At 40.6% G+C, this 15740-nt stretch overlaps 1 protein-coding gene across 1 annotated transcript in view; it reads right to left on the bottom strand.

Annotated features, from left to right (window-relative positions):
- cacna2d2 (calcium voltage-gated channel auxiliary subunit alpha2delta 2) overlaps positions 1–15740 on the bottom strand; it is a 136853-nt gene that overhangs the window by 115582 nt on the left and 5531 nt on the right. The gene's annotated exons all lie outside the window — the stretch shown is intronic.

The raw sequence follows: 15740 nt of genomic DNA on the forward strand, positions 1-15740 counted from the left end.
AACATTTTGACATGCTTGAAAAGGACTCTGGTACCTCACACGAACTGTGGAACAAAATTACAAGGTGATGTGCATGAAAAAGACAAAACAAAACTTGAAAATATAACCAAGGAAATGTTGTAATGAACAGTTAGTCTTGTCTGTTTATGTAAACTAAGAATCCACTTAGGAAAGTGAAATCCACTTAAGGTAAATAGAGAGACATGAAGGACAGCAGTGTGTGAGAGAGAGGGTGACAGGAAGAGAAGAAGAGAGAGAGAGAGGAAAAAAGGCAGGGTGACACAAACAGAGAGAAGGGGGGATAGAGTGCTTAGGACTGGTTTTTAGGAACTCGGGTGCAGTATTTAAGGATGTTTATCTTTCTGCTAGTCTGACAGGAAGCTAACATTTTCCACTTGGGAATAGCTCGTCAGCAGACCAAGAAGTTCCCCATGGGATCCAGAAAGGAGGACGGTAAAGTGATGGAGACACTCACATACACTAGACGAACTCACAAAAGCCAACTCCAAATTCTCCGTCTGCATCTGTTTATATGTGATGATGTCCCTTTATCGAAACCAGAGCTTTTTCCTAGTCTGCGTACTGTATATCATTAATGACTGCTGAATGCCTGAGCGGTTTACACATAGTGTCTGCAACTTAAAGCTGTGATTCTTCTTGCCACATGCCATCTCCATGATTTTGTTAGACATGTAACTGTTCAAGCACTGGTCACCAGTCTGCTTTTTCCTTTAGTTTATGTGATATACACATATACTGATTATATATATATATAATAAAATAAAATTCAATATATATCAATTCAAAAGAAAATTATGACTATGACAGAAAAAAACCTTTCCAAAAAAAGAAAAGAAAAGAAATCAAAGCTAAAGATTAATTCTTTCTTTTCCAAAGCTATTATCAGGAGGAGTTGTTGTATTTATACTTGAGGTGCACTTCTACTGGCTTCATGACATATGGTCACTATTTGTCTCTTTCAGTTGTATTTTTTTTTTTTTTATTGCACATTTTTATGTTACTTGCTTTTTTTAATGTGACAACCCTGTTGGAGTTCCTCTGCTCTAAATCAGCTGCAGAAGGCCTGATGCGGAACTGAAGGTTCTTTTTATAGGACTTATTCATGCTCATTCACTGTAACAGCAACTACACTCATTCATGGGTGCATGATACCCTCCCAGTCATGTGAAGGGCAGAGTCTGGCAGAAAACAGTATCATTTCCCCACATTTCTGAGGTACTGTAAGGCCCTTTATCGGCCTATAAAAATACACATCACTGTGGTGCCAGTGTTTTGAAATTAGATCCCTAAACGTGTTGATGTGAAAGCTTTTACTACAACATTATTTTGATTTTGAGTGACTCCTTTTTTTCTACCAGTATCATCTTTGTGTATAATCTTGGTTGGGTTGTATTAGAACTCACATTTGAGCAGACGTTTCTTATCGAACAGCAGGCAGTCAAATTTGAATTCCACCTCTAAAAAACCAGTAGAATTACGATTGATGACACCCATGCAGGTAACTAAGTAGTTCACACTGGATTTGAATTGGACCCCTGATGGTTTGAAAAAACCTAATTGCTGACAAACTCACTATCAATTCATAGAGAGGCTGTAGAGTTGAGTCACACAGAGAGCTGTGACTAAAAGCTACTAATTTGAGTGCAGCAGTCCACTGGATACAGAGAGGCTCTAGCTGTGTTAGACACAGCCCTTTTAAGACAATACTCAACCGTATCTTAAAGGCATAATAGCCATGAAAAAGCAGGTGACTATCAGCTAGTTCGAAAATACATGATACAAAAATAAATAAATAAATAAAACAAAGGCAGTTGAGGTATGAGTGGATAAACCTCGGCGTGAGTCTGGCCTGCAGAGTCAGTGTGCAGTTTGCGTGCCTGTGTGTCATTAGCTCATGTCGACTGGTCTTGTTAGTGGAGCTGAGGTGCTGAGAGGAGTCCCAGCAGAAGGCTTCACCACTCCACACATTTAACAGTGAATTTAACATTACACACCCTGGAGGCCGTGCAGGGTTTACATCATTGGCAGACGAGACTGTTCCCTACCCCCAATACACACACACACACACACACGCACGCGCGCACACACACACACACACACACCCCCTTGAGCCACGTTCAATGCCAAAATCTCTTCACAAATACACCACACTGCCGAGCTAAAAAGGGATTTCACTGTCAGTGTACATACTGTATGTCCTCTTCCTTATGATATGACTGAATCTTTTTCTCATGCACACAAACATACACCTAAGCTCCACACAGGCACACCACAGCCACACACCCACACACACACACACACACACACACACACACACACACACACACACACACACACACACACAAACGTATGACTCGCTATGCTCTTGTATCCCTGCGTCCGTATTACATTATGAAGCTCGATCAGTCCTGGATGGACTATTTATCCTCTTCATTTGATGCTAAATCCTATCCAATACAAACAGCTTTATCCCTTTTCCCGCTCTGCAGACTGGCAACGTCATCTTTATCTGGAGCAGCTACAAACACAAACACACACACACACACACACACACACACACACACACACAAATGTACAAATGCACCTAGATCAGTTCGGCTGAGTACAGCTGAATAATTCATTTGAGGAAAATTTACAGCGAGCCTTCATTACAGGCAGAGACGAATGTTCAGTTCAGTGCAATACAAGAACTACAGGACGGGCCTTAACTGAAATGCCACCCTATAAGCAATGACTCATTACCATTTTATTGACATGCAGAAATAAATTGCACAAGAAATCAGCCTGAAATTAACTTTTCCAGGCTATAATTGCTTTCTGTATCATTCTAAAAAAAAACAAAAAAAAACAGTCATGAATGGCATTTGAGATATACAGTAAAGGTCTTGACACAAGTGGAAAACTTTACAGCGAGAGTTCACTCTGGGTAACAAGTTGCTACGTGGTAGATTGTGCCCTCCTTCAAATATCAAAGTGAGCTTTAAATTTTCATGATTGGTAAATGTCCATTACCACCAAATCTGACTAGTTTATATTACAGTTTTTTTTTTTGCAGAAAGCGACTCCTGTTTTGTTCTTAACTTGATCATGGAAGCATTGTGTTATTAACCTTAGGTGTTTAAGTGCAAAACTATGTCAGTCTTTTATAATAAATTTTTATTGGCAGCCATGTTTTTATCGCATAGCAACTGATTGTGTTTATAAATCCTGTCATTCAAGTAGTGTCAACTAAGTTTGCTATGAAGAGATCCATCCAGTAGTAGTTGTAGTAGTAGTTTGATTCCTCATTTATGAAGTTTTATTTTACACAGCCTGTGTACAAACTCTTTATAAACTCAACATATTGTCTTTTTTTTCCCCTAAGAAGAATAGTAGTTTTCATCAGTGGATGGAGTTTGATCACTCATCACGGAACTGTACGTGTTTTCACCGAAGACATTTTAACATGTCACGGTAGGAAAAGCGCAGGTTTAAATAATAAAATGAATGATGGCTGAATTCCATTTAGCTGCTTCACTTTCAGGGTCTGTATATCGTGAGTGCTGGCTCACTGTCACGCTGTCATGGCTTAGTGGGACACCTGAACAGAACGGAGCCATTGCTAATGTTATTAGTAACTCCCGTGCTTTTCCTACTATGACAAGTGAAAATGTGTGCCGTAGAAAAAGGCCCATCTTGAGCAGTTTTAAGGACTTCTCATCCACTTTGGCTTAAAAGTCAAGCTTAAAGAAAAAAAAAAAGTTGAGCTGATGAAGGATGTTGAGTTGAGATTGTTTTGTCAGTTGTTGTTTATAAGGTCAACAACAAACTGTAAAGCTCAAATCCCTTAATTCAGTCTGTGCTTGTAGCGCCGCCTACAGGCCCAGTAGGATTATGTAATTCCATTTCATCTATTGTGTATTATTTTGCGTGGCTCTGACTTGAATAGCAGTGGTGAAACGGTATGTGGGTGAGCATGTGAGAAAAATATTCCCACACATAATCCAGACATGACAAACACAAAACATCTCCATATACGTACTATGTTAAAATGGCAGTCATCAGAAATCAGGTGACATCATGTAGCTTTTCCACTTGTTTTAAGTAATTTAATTTAACAGATGTTTGTATGTGTCCATTGGTATGAGCATCCCATGCGAGCGTGCTTACACACTGTAAATACGAGTACAGGGGTGGATACATATAGTATGTGGGTGTATTTATATTAGCAGTGGTCCTATACACTGTTAAATTTAGCCCTCATAGACAAGTATGTGCCAAATAACCATGAGAAAAGACTTCCTACTATAGTACTTAGAGCAGAGTGCGTATGTGTGTGGGTGCAGCTAACACAGTAGGATGAGGTAAGGTCTCGGTGGATTACTGAACAACCTCTAGAGGAGACAATAAGAGGCCGGCAGGGGGAGGAGAGGGGAGAGGCCAGATTAATGAAATATGAATGTGTTTACTGGATAGCCGTGATGGCAGCCTACTGATGGCTGAGGGATATTAAAAATACACAGTGCAGCTAATGGCTTCACCTATGCTGCGTCGACCCCAGCCATCTTCAGACACTGCTCTAATCAGCATACAACTCATCACAATCACAATCACCCGCAGAAATTACCATCATGGCACTCTTCATCACCATCTCCATCCTCGCCATCGCCTCGCTCCTGTTCATCTACATCATCGCTTTCATCGTGCAACAGAATCACGCCGCTGCAGGAAATTGAAGTTGGCCAGATCAATAAATACAATATCAAATTAAATTAGCTGCCATGATGAGGTGAAAATGTGAAAATGAGTGTTTTGGAGGCAAAGGGAGAGGTAACGCTGTCCATTCAAAACAATAAAAAAAAAAAACAAAACACATTTTGGACACACAAACGCAAACAATGTGGTGAGGCCACTGGTTCCTGTTATGGATTTAAAGGTTATTTAAAAGAGGTGAGCCACATACGCTTTGATGTGTGTACCTGTGTATGTGCATGGCCATGACATCATTTCTGCAGCGTCTAATCAAGGAGAAAGGGAGCCGGCTTTCGCAAGAGGGCTGTAATGGAAACACAATTGGCCTGCTTTAATGAGGAAAACATGATCCCCGCGCTTTGCCCGCACTTTCACAGAGACATCGAATACCTACACTTCACCTGCGAGGGCACACAGCCTCAACACCTGCAAACAGATCCAAATGTATCTCTGCTCTTTTGAAGTTTTATCTTTTCTCAGTGAAGGATGGCGATTCGGTGCATGGCAAAACTCCATCTGTTCATTTCAATATGAATGGGTATGTAAGTTTGGTGCTACTGGAGCGGCAGAGATGTGAAATTGCGGATGGCATGCAGAGCGGCCCCGACACGCAGGGTTAATTCAAACTGCCTTTGATGTCTGTCTGTGTGTGAAATGAGCTGGTGGTCCAGAGTTCACACAAACACACACCAGCACATGCATACACTTCGTCGCGCACGCGTATACACGTGTTGTAATCAGCGCACCAAAAAACTCAGGAGACCACTCGTGTAGCCGCATGTATCCGGGCACACAGGGAGTACCTCCGCTCATATCGCGTACGGGAAGGCACCGAAACACAGACGAAAGCTTCAACTTTACTGTGTCAGTGAGTCATAAATCCATTGCACTCTTCAGGATTTAACTCCTGAGCATCCCCAAACATTCACTCACATGCCATCCACATCCCCATGACAATGGAAGCTAAGCTGCCTGTAAGCAAAAACAGATTGCCAGCTTACACACACAATACCTATGTAAAGCAGATGCTGCAGTTATACAGCAATAAAAGTCAGAATGAAATTTTAACTCTCGCTTAGAAAACATATCTAATTGATTGAGGTCTTCATAGTCTGCGACCTCAATCACATATTTATTACATTGTACTCATACACTTGTGTGATTGATTTCCCCATTGCCAGAAGTTTCGCCACCTTCAAAGTTACACCTATACAGTCATTAATATAATTATATAACAATTAAATCAAATTCAAGAAAAGCATTTGGCTTGAATTCAATTAGACCAACTGTGTTATTTACAAATACATGCTGAGTGATAGTAATTGCAGTGTTGGTGCTAACGTAAATAGCAATCTTATATTTAACTGCAACAATGGAGCACAACATTTAAAATGGCAACAGAAAAAAGTAAACAAGAAGTCAGTCTCCATGCCAGAATTATCAATAATCAAACTATGTACTTGGATTTCATTTCACTGTGCAAGCTGTTAGGTTAGAAGTCTAGCCAATTATACAGAGCCAAACACTTTCATGAATATAAACAATGGGCTTATGTAAGCATTGATTTGGTTTTATGCTAGCATACCTTTATACCTGTTTGGAAGTGAAAGTATTAAAAGGCACAGAACACAGCAGCATAAACAACATGCTGGATTGGGTGAAAGTTGCTCAACAATTTAATGAGTATACAAGTGATAAACAGTTTTGGTTTGAAAAAAGCAAACTGTGATATTGGTTGGCGAATGAAAATGTTTTTCATTATCTTTCAATTTTGCTGTGAAATAACACATACAAGGAGGTAATGATGTTGTCTTTGTCTCTCATCAGTCAGTCGCTGTGATGGTAAGTCTCAGGTGTTTTACTACATCCTGCTTTGAGCGGCATCAATATTTTATACTAGCTTGCATTTATGGGAGTCTTTCAGGTTCACATGTTTTGATGGAGGGAAACAGTAGGCTAACATGTCCCCTGTTTGCTTTTGTAAAAATGATGATGACTGAAGGAGCAGAGGTGTGATTGTACATGGCAGTTTTAGAGTAACTCTGTCTCCTTGAAATTCTGTTTCTCCAGCACCGCAGACACAGGTTCACACTCAGACAAACAGAAGCTGATGTGAGGATATGATTAAGGATAAGGAAAGATTGTGGTTATGGTTCAATGTTAAAGTGAATATGTCCAGTCTTGTGATTCAGTTCAGTTTTGACAACATTTAACCAAGATCACAACCATTCAGACAAATGAAATATGTTGTCACTGAATGTTTAAAGATTTGTCCTGTATGAAAATTTTGCAAATTTATCATTAATTCAAAAATCATTCCCTCATGTCTGAAAAAAGTAATGTAAAAATGTCATTTGTAGGAGACAGGGTCTGTGTAGTGTATGCGTCTGTGTTTGCAAGTGTAGTATATATGTGTATACATGCACATGCGTGACTATAATGTGTAACGCTGCAATTGTAGTGGTGCACAAATCCCATCTAACAACGGAGCCCCGGGAAAAAGGCCAGAGGCAGAGATGAGAGTGAGTCCAGCTTGAAGCCAAAGAAGAGGGTAGATAGATTGTGGAGGGAGGGGGAGCTTCTCCTTCAGATTTTAAAGAGAGAGAGAGAGAGAGAGAGAGAGAGAGAGAGAGAGAGAGGGAGAACAAGGCAGAAGACACGAAGTGAGCTACAATCTGCAGAATTAAAAAGATGTAGGTAGCACTTCTGAAGACCCCTCTCAGATGGCAGTGGAGAGTCCTTACTGCCTACATGATCAAAAATTAAAACGCTTTTCTAGGACTTCCACAGAGGTTCGCTGTTTGAAAACCACCCACCGCTGAGGCAAGCCAATTAAAGTTATTCAGAGCTGTGACCAATCAATCACAGACTAGTGCAGGTGGAGGAGGAAGAGAAGAAGAGGAGGACAAAACCTCTGAGACTTCAGCGCACCCAAACTCTCTCACATACAAACACAAACACCCATGAAAAAAAGACCAATACATTTGTTCACAATGGAAATAAACGTCACACACCTACCACTTCACACATAGAGAAGCACTCCCTCTGCACTGGGATGAATAAAGCACTTCACACCTGGAATTTTCTAGGGCATCACGCCACTCTACATTACCACTGCAACCCACTCAGGGAACTGTACCCAGTTTTTTCTCTCTGTCAAGCACAGATAGCACTAAAGACACGTCATGCGCTCTTTGAAACATCAACTGGAAGACCACTGAAAATTGCACACACACGCGCGCGCACGCACACACACACACACATACACACACACTGCAAATAATAGTGTAGAAAGATGGAGACAAGGAGAAAAGATTTGCAGCGTAGGCAAAATAAAGCATCTTCCCTCTGACAGGGCTGGAGCTTTAGCAGACCTCTAATCCTATTTTGACACATAATGCTATATTGTCTTCTTTTTAACAAGTGCAAGGCCTTCTTTTCTCTACCAAAAAAGCCACTAGAAGCATGAACACATCTGCTTTTTGTTTTCCCTGAATTCATCAAGCAACAATTAGTAACACAAATACAGTCGACCAAATGTACCACAGTGAATGTCATCAAGATTCAGACACTCCGACCCTGTTTGTGTTCTGCTGCTGACACTTAAGAGGCTGCCCCCTGCCCCCCTGCCCCCCCCCCCCCCAGTTACAGCTCCATCCTGGTAATTCACTGCATTGGAATCAACAAGCGCGCACACACACACACACACACACACACACACACACACACATACACACACACAGTGATATACTAGAAGATGTTTTACAATGTGACCAGAGTAGAAATAAAATATAGCACACGCAGCATGCACCATGTAGTACTATGTCTTTGAAGCCTGCATTATTGATTTCATTCACCTGACTTTACTCTAGACTGAACAGGACAAACCTGAAGAAGGTTGCAAATAATAATAAAAATAAATAAATGAATATGCAGTTCATTTTCAGTTCCTGTCCACCAACCACTCAGGTTGCAGTTTACATCCATGTCTGTCCAGACTCATATATTTAGTGAATACTTTGAAGGAATTTCATAGAAAAGGTAGTAAGTGTGTTTTCAGAACATTATGGTCTCACAGTGAAGTTGACCTTTGAACTTTTAGATACAAAATGTCATCACTTCATTATTGCATTGTATTAGTCATTTGTGTGAAACTTTGTCAAAATTAGCTTATGAATTCTTGAGTTGTGGCTAAAAACTTATTTTCTGAGATCACAGACCTTCATCTTTGACCCTTGACCACCAAACTCTAATCAGTAAATCCTTGAGTCTGAGTGATCATTTTTGCCATATGTAATTAAATTCCCTGAAGTCGTTCCTGAGATATCGCGATAATGAGAAGGGTACATGGATGTACATACAGAGAGAAACCTGAAAACACAGGCCCTCCAGGCACAGCTGTAAACGGAATATGAAACTGGAGACAGGGCAGTGACACTATATAATCTGGTTCTACTTTTTTCTAAACTGCCACATTTTTATTGCAAAGCTATTTCAAGTAATTCCTTCTAACGCCAACCCGGGGATATCTGCATGCAGGGCTGCACTCTGCAGATATATGTATTTTCATTTATATAAACAGCGTCAACCAGTGCCAGACCATCAAGCCGGGGAGCTGAGGAACCCTTGTAACCTTCCCCAGTGTCAGAAAACCAATAAAAAGGCAGAAAAATAAATACTGTGTGTTTGTGTGCCCTTCTGTTCTCCTGTCAGCCCAGGGGAGTCTGAGGCTGGGAGTAATGGTGCTGACCAGCTCTCACACTGCTTAACGTTCAGCTTGCTACTGGTTTTATGTGCCTCTAATGTCCACAGTTATTTTGTTGTGTGTTTTATTTTGTTTTTGTTTGGGTTAAATACAAAGTAAATGCTAGAGTTGGCACACAAAGAGAGAAATGAGGGTTACATGGGTTCCAAATAGAATAACAAGTGGTTAGCTAACAGACCATATCTAAGCTTACATGACCCTGATGTGTGACCCTGGTGACCCCTCACTTTTGGGAACTGCTAATGGGATGTCTGAATGGGACTATAGCCAGGTTTAAAAATTGAACATTACATCCACTTGGGCACACAAATGGAGGGTTAACTACTGTAGATAAAAAGGTTGCATAATTTATTTTTGATTACAATGTATAACCTCAGTACTTTTTGGTAACTACCAAAGTCTACCAACTTTAGCCCCCCCCCCAGACACACACACACACACACACACACACACACACACACGTAAATGTAGCTGCTCCATTGACGCAGTGGAGGTGCGAGTGCCAAAAACTGCAGGGTTGTACGGTGAAAAAGTCCTGGCTCTAGTTTTGTGAACTTTTTCAGAATACAATGCAACGTCATCCAGGAAGCTACTGTGATAGCCAGTCGAATATCTGCATATTCCTGGCAGGTTATATTTATCTGTTTATGTTACTCACACTGAGGTATGTTAAAAGTATCAGTTTGGTATCTGTATTAAAATTCAACTGTCATATCCCAAAAAAAATGTTAAACAACACCTATCCCTAAGCAGGGGTCAAGTTCAGACAAAATTAAAATCTCTTATAAATGAACTCTGATTAGTTTCACTTCTACTTCAGGTGTGGCATATCGAGTGCACATTATCAATTACAAAATGAAAAGGTGGTGTCCTAGTGCAAAATAGAGGCACATGCATTCATTACTTTCAGAAAAACAACCACAGCTATAAGCAAAGTGGTAATTTAACAGCACAGCTTGGCTCAGCTTCTCCTTGACTCTAAACATGAAAATGTTTGAGTTCCTAAAAGGCATCATCATCTGTTGTGGTGAGACTTTAGTTTAGCTTTAGTACACCGGCTGACCAGACTGCTGATGTTGTAGATGTGCTAAAAAGACAGTAATTAATTACTCATCCATTTTAACATAGATAAAGACCTCAGTAAAAGTAGACCATTATGTGTATTGATGTGTGTTACACAATGGCTGAGGGATACTTAAGCAAGCCATCAGGAGAGAAAACTGGAGCCAGAGAGTAAACTATCTATCCTGCAGAAATAGCCTGTGATGTTTCACACAGGCAGATAACAAGCTGCTGTTGTATAAGGTCCAGGCCAGAAGATGGAGGGGGCGGGAGGACGGAGAGAGCTGAAAGAGGAGGACTGAGAGCGCTCTCTTTCCCTCTCTCTCTCCTTTAAAGGTAACGGCACATGATGGGAGGAGGGACATTCAACTCTTCCTGTAAACTGTCTACAGGCGTAAGGAGCTTTCAAATCAAGTAACAAATGGCACTGATCGGCCATCACATCATCGTCCACTGATGGATCAGCACAGACAGAGGGAGGGAGGGGTGAAGCTGACATCAGCTCTTGGACGTGAGGATTGTGGAGTGAGAGCAGGGGTGATGTCTAGTATAGCGCTGGGCATTTGAGACAGATTATTGGAAATTTCTGTAGTCAGCGATAGTGAGTAAATCCACCAATGCACTTTATAGAGATATCTGTTTGTCGAGGCGGGCCGTCTTTGCCGTGAGCAACCCTCTTTTTCCAGGAAGCAGTGGGAAGGCTTGGAGAAGCGCGAAAGACATTTGGAATTGTGTTTAGTTTGGTATACAACATCTCCCTCAAGTCATGAAAACATACCTGTGCTGATCAAATAGAACCAGAGGCTTCAGCAATGTTAACAACAAGAAAGAAGACTCTGCGTGCACACGCACACACACACACACACACATACACACACACACACACACAGTCATGAGCATACACACGCGCACTGGAAGCACTAGAGGCAAGAAGGTCTGTGTTGAACTGAGATAAACCTGCTGCCAGCATGTGGTCAGCGGGCCGACTGATGTGGTGTTGACCACACAGCACAAAGAGACACAGAGTGAAGGTCAAAAGTGGCAGAAAGAGAGCAAAAAACATACTTTGTCACATAATAAAATGAAGCTCGTGTAAAAACTGAATGAATCCCACACCCATTAACTGCCCCTGTGTCTTTCCGCCCTCCTGCAGCGTGGGTGGATTGGTGGGTATATTGATCTGGATGTACGTCATTCTCAGGTTTCCAGTAATCAAGAGCAGCGAGAGGCAAGGGGACAGGGCGTGGAGACAGGCGCAGAGTGCAGAGTTGTGAAATGCCAGGCTGAACCAAGGGGTTCGGGAGCAGTCATGTGCACCACACTAAATTATTCATGCTGATTAGACGCTTCTTATTGAAATGAATTCGAGAGAGAGTTCAACATATGTTGCATGGCATCGCCATTTAAGAAGCTTGCTAAATTGGAGCTGAGGAAATTGCCCTGACTATATGTGCAAGTGGGAATAAGATGTTGGTGTAATGTAACCAATTACATTTACTCAAGTGCTGTACTTAAGTATGATTTTGAGCTACTTTCTGTGAGTATTTCAATTTTTTGGTACTTTACACTCCACACTATGATTAACTTAAGTAAAATACAATATATGACTGCAAATTCAACTAACGGCTTCCAACACAAGAGTGAGTTTCCCTTTAACTGTCTTATATGGTTTCTTTTAAGTCACTTTTTGTGCCCAAAGAGGTATCTGATATTTCACAAACAAAAATTAAAGACAAGTCCAAAAACTTAAATAGAATTTGTGTAGCAGAAGTTTGGATTTTTTATTTATTTTTTTCTTTCCTACGACTCATCAGAGTTATATTGTGACCCACTGGTAGGTTGTGAGCCGCTGGACTAAACTGTATGTGGGTAAGTAGTTATGTAGTTACAACTAGCTACACGTTCACCAGCTTCAGTAGCAAAATGCTATTTAAAGATTCATGTGTACGTATGAACAATATAATAATATATATATATATATATATATAATAACATCTCAGTCATAGAGGAGAATCTGTTGCAGGATGAGTACTTGTACTTTTGTAAATTCTTGCCACCACTAGAACAAGAGCATCTCTCTGCATGTGCGTAGTTTCTGCAGCTACAGTAAGTACATTGTAAATGTGTGTCCACCTGGTGTCTAAATATGTACATAATAATATTATCTGTCTGTATCGCTGATAAACCATCAAATCACTGTAATGACAGTGTGTGGGTGTAGGCGCACTGCTCATGTGCGCCTGTTAAAACTGCTCTGAATAAGCCCGAGGATACGGAAACAATGCCAGTGTCCACCGCCGCCTCTCATCACCACATACTGTAACACATCAAACACAGCAGCACACAGGATAATGAAGAGGATAAGGACTATAAACAGCATCCGTCTGCTCACATTTTAATTTACCAACTCTCGTCCTTCCCCTCTATCATTTCATCCATCTTAAGTAGTTTGACTCTAAATATACACACAAAACCGCCTGAACATCCATCTCAATTGTCAAGCCATTCTTCATCTTTTCTCTCCCTCTAAAAAACCCTCCTCCTCCTCCTCCTCCGCTCTACAAGTCGCCCACTCTCCTTGTCTATCCGCGCTCCACACTCTTCCATTCGAAACTTCCAACTCCTCCGATACATCACTCACCCTCTATCTTCCTTTCGCTCCCCGAAGGAAGAATAACATCTTGACCAAACCTGGGCAGAATATATTAGAATGTGATTTTAAGCAGTTGAATAACTGGTTTTATTTATTTTGACATTTTAAAACTTGCACACAGTATGCACAAACTAAAACACATCAAAATATTGTACATCTCTGTGTTGTTTTTTAAGCCAACTGACTCGAAATGTATTCAGCTATTTTCTGTGCTGCCCTGTCTTGGCCTTTGTCTTTCTTTCACTCGCTACTTCGCCTGTCAGAAAAAATAAAATCTCAACTGAGGGGAACTGAACACACCACATTATATTCAACGTACATCCTTGTCTCTTTCCATGTAAGACAAACTCAAAAATAATTTGCACACACTTTACTTTTTTTTTTTTTTTGTCTGTGAGAATAAACTGCGCATGAAGAGGAAGGGGGCGCAGAGGGAGGCAATCTTGTTACCAGCCGGCATAGCCCTGGGAAGATTTCTATCAGACACACGTATAGAGAGAGGCATCCATTTAGAAAATGGCTTTTCTAGGCATGCTGGGCCATTTAGCACACCCTGTGACGACTCCTGTTTGGGGCCATGATAAATGTTCTTTCACACCCGCTCTGCACACACAGTCAGGCCAGCACATCCACATGCAACCATATGGGCACCTTACACAAGGCGTCACTGGGATGGACGTAATATTTTTTTAGAGAGAGAGCCCACAGAGGAAACCTCAGCAACTTCCAGTGTAAATTAGATTAAATCCACAGAACGTTAAAGCCCACTGAGCACTTAACGTCATGTCAGTGTCACATCTTAGCTTTAGGTCTCATTGAGCTCAGGATCATTCATCTATGTAGTTTTATAACAAGCAGTCCTGAGACGCCACAACATAGTTAAACCAAACACAGACTAAGTTCCTCTGAATAATAACAATTACTCTAATAATCGATTAGGCAGTTGACAGAACATTAATCAGCAGCCTCTTTTCCAAGCTAAAAAATATCAAACATTTCCTAGTTCTAGCTGCTTAATTGGGAGAGTTTGCTGCTTTTCTTATTATTACATGTTATCTCAATAGCTTTATTTTTCAGACTGTCCGTCTGACAAAACAAGAAATTTGATGGCATCACTTTGTGCTTTAAGGAATTGTGATGGACATTGTCCCCAATTTTCTGATACGTTTTACAGAACAAGCTCTTTATCCATTTATCAATAAAATAACCAGCAGGTGTATGAAAATGGAAAAATGGAAAACAATTCTTGCTTGCGTGTACAACAAGTTGTATCATACATCCAGTAAAAAGCAGTTGAAAACGTAGCAAACAGGTGACAAGTGGTGACTTGTGTAAATAACATCTCTTTGAGTTTAGTGATTTTATTAGATACGCTGAAGGATGGTTTGTTTCTTTATGGTTCTCAAAACCCTTTCAGAAACCCATTTGGTTTTCTGAAAAATGCACATACACAACTTAAATCGACTATCTTTTTTTTATAGTTTGTGAAATGACGACATCTTGGAGATACAGAATTTTTATCAGACAGTAACAATATGATTTCCCCTTGAAACCATGTGTAACATTAATTCAGAAGTCTACTGCCGTTTACAAATGCACATTGCTCAGCGGGAACACTGAAAAAAATATTTGCACAAACTGCAAAAGGCAGATATTTTGATGGGTAAACATTCTGTTATGTTTTGTTTAGACTGCATGAGCTCTAAAAATCAACCTATCTCCGTCACACAGTCTGAGTGTCTGCCTGACATACACTAATGGTCGTTAACCTTTACACCAGCACGATCCCTGTCATCTCACTTCCTCCTCTCTGGGAACCATCAATGTTGCCACCATACTAACAGCCATCACACTAACCACTGCTGCTGCTAGCATTAAAGCTGCCACAGGCATCGTACCGGCTGGATGAATCACACTCACCCATACAGCAATAATGAAGCATTTATCTCAGGGTGCATTACAAACCCTGGAAGCTCGGTGAACATGCGCACACGGCAGAAATATGATGAAACAGTGTCAATCACACTCTGCTCAACCATCTGCTCTACCACAAGACAGACACGTGTTACACACAGCCTCATACGAGGACGCAGATACAAATAACCGACACACATATTCTGCAAAATGCGTCCATCTTAACAAGCTGTTAAAATTTGCCAATTTGTTAAAATCATTCCACTAATTACATCTTCACTTCAAAACCACTGTTTCATCGAATTTGGGATTAAAGAAGTTCAATTGAGAAGTATCTGGAAATTCAGAAGTATGAGGAGCATTTTTTTTGGGTCAAGAAAATTTGTTGAAAAAAGCTGATTTACACTCGAAACAGTCAGTCATGGTGAAATGATCTCAAGAGTAAAGTTTTAACGCTAAAACTGAATGTCTTCGAACAACATTTTTTGCAGTGCTCATACAAACATAGTTCCTCACACACACACACACACACACACACACACACACACACACACAAACAAGGACCAGTAAATTCTTACTGATTAATAACACAGG

The sequence above is a fragment of the Seriola dumerili genome, unplaced genomic scaffold (assembly GCF_002260705.1).
Source record: "Seriola dumerili isolate Sdu_G_001 unplaced genomic scaffold, Sdu_1.0 BDQW01000109.1, whole genome shotgun sequence".
Classification (NCBI taxonomy): Eukaryota; Metazoa; Chordata; class Actinopteri; order Carangiformes; family Carangidae; genus Seriola; species Seriola dumerili.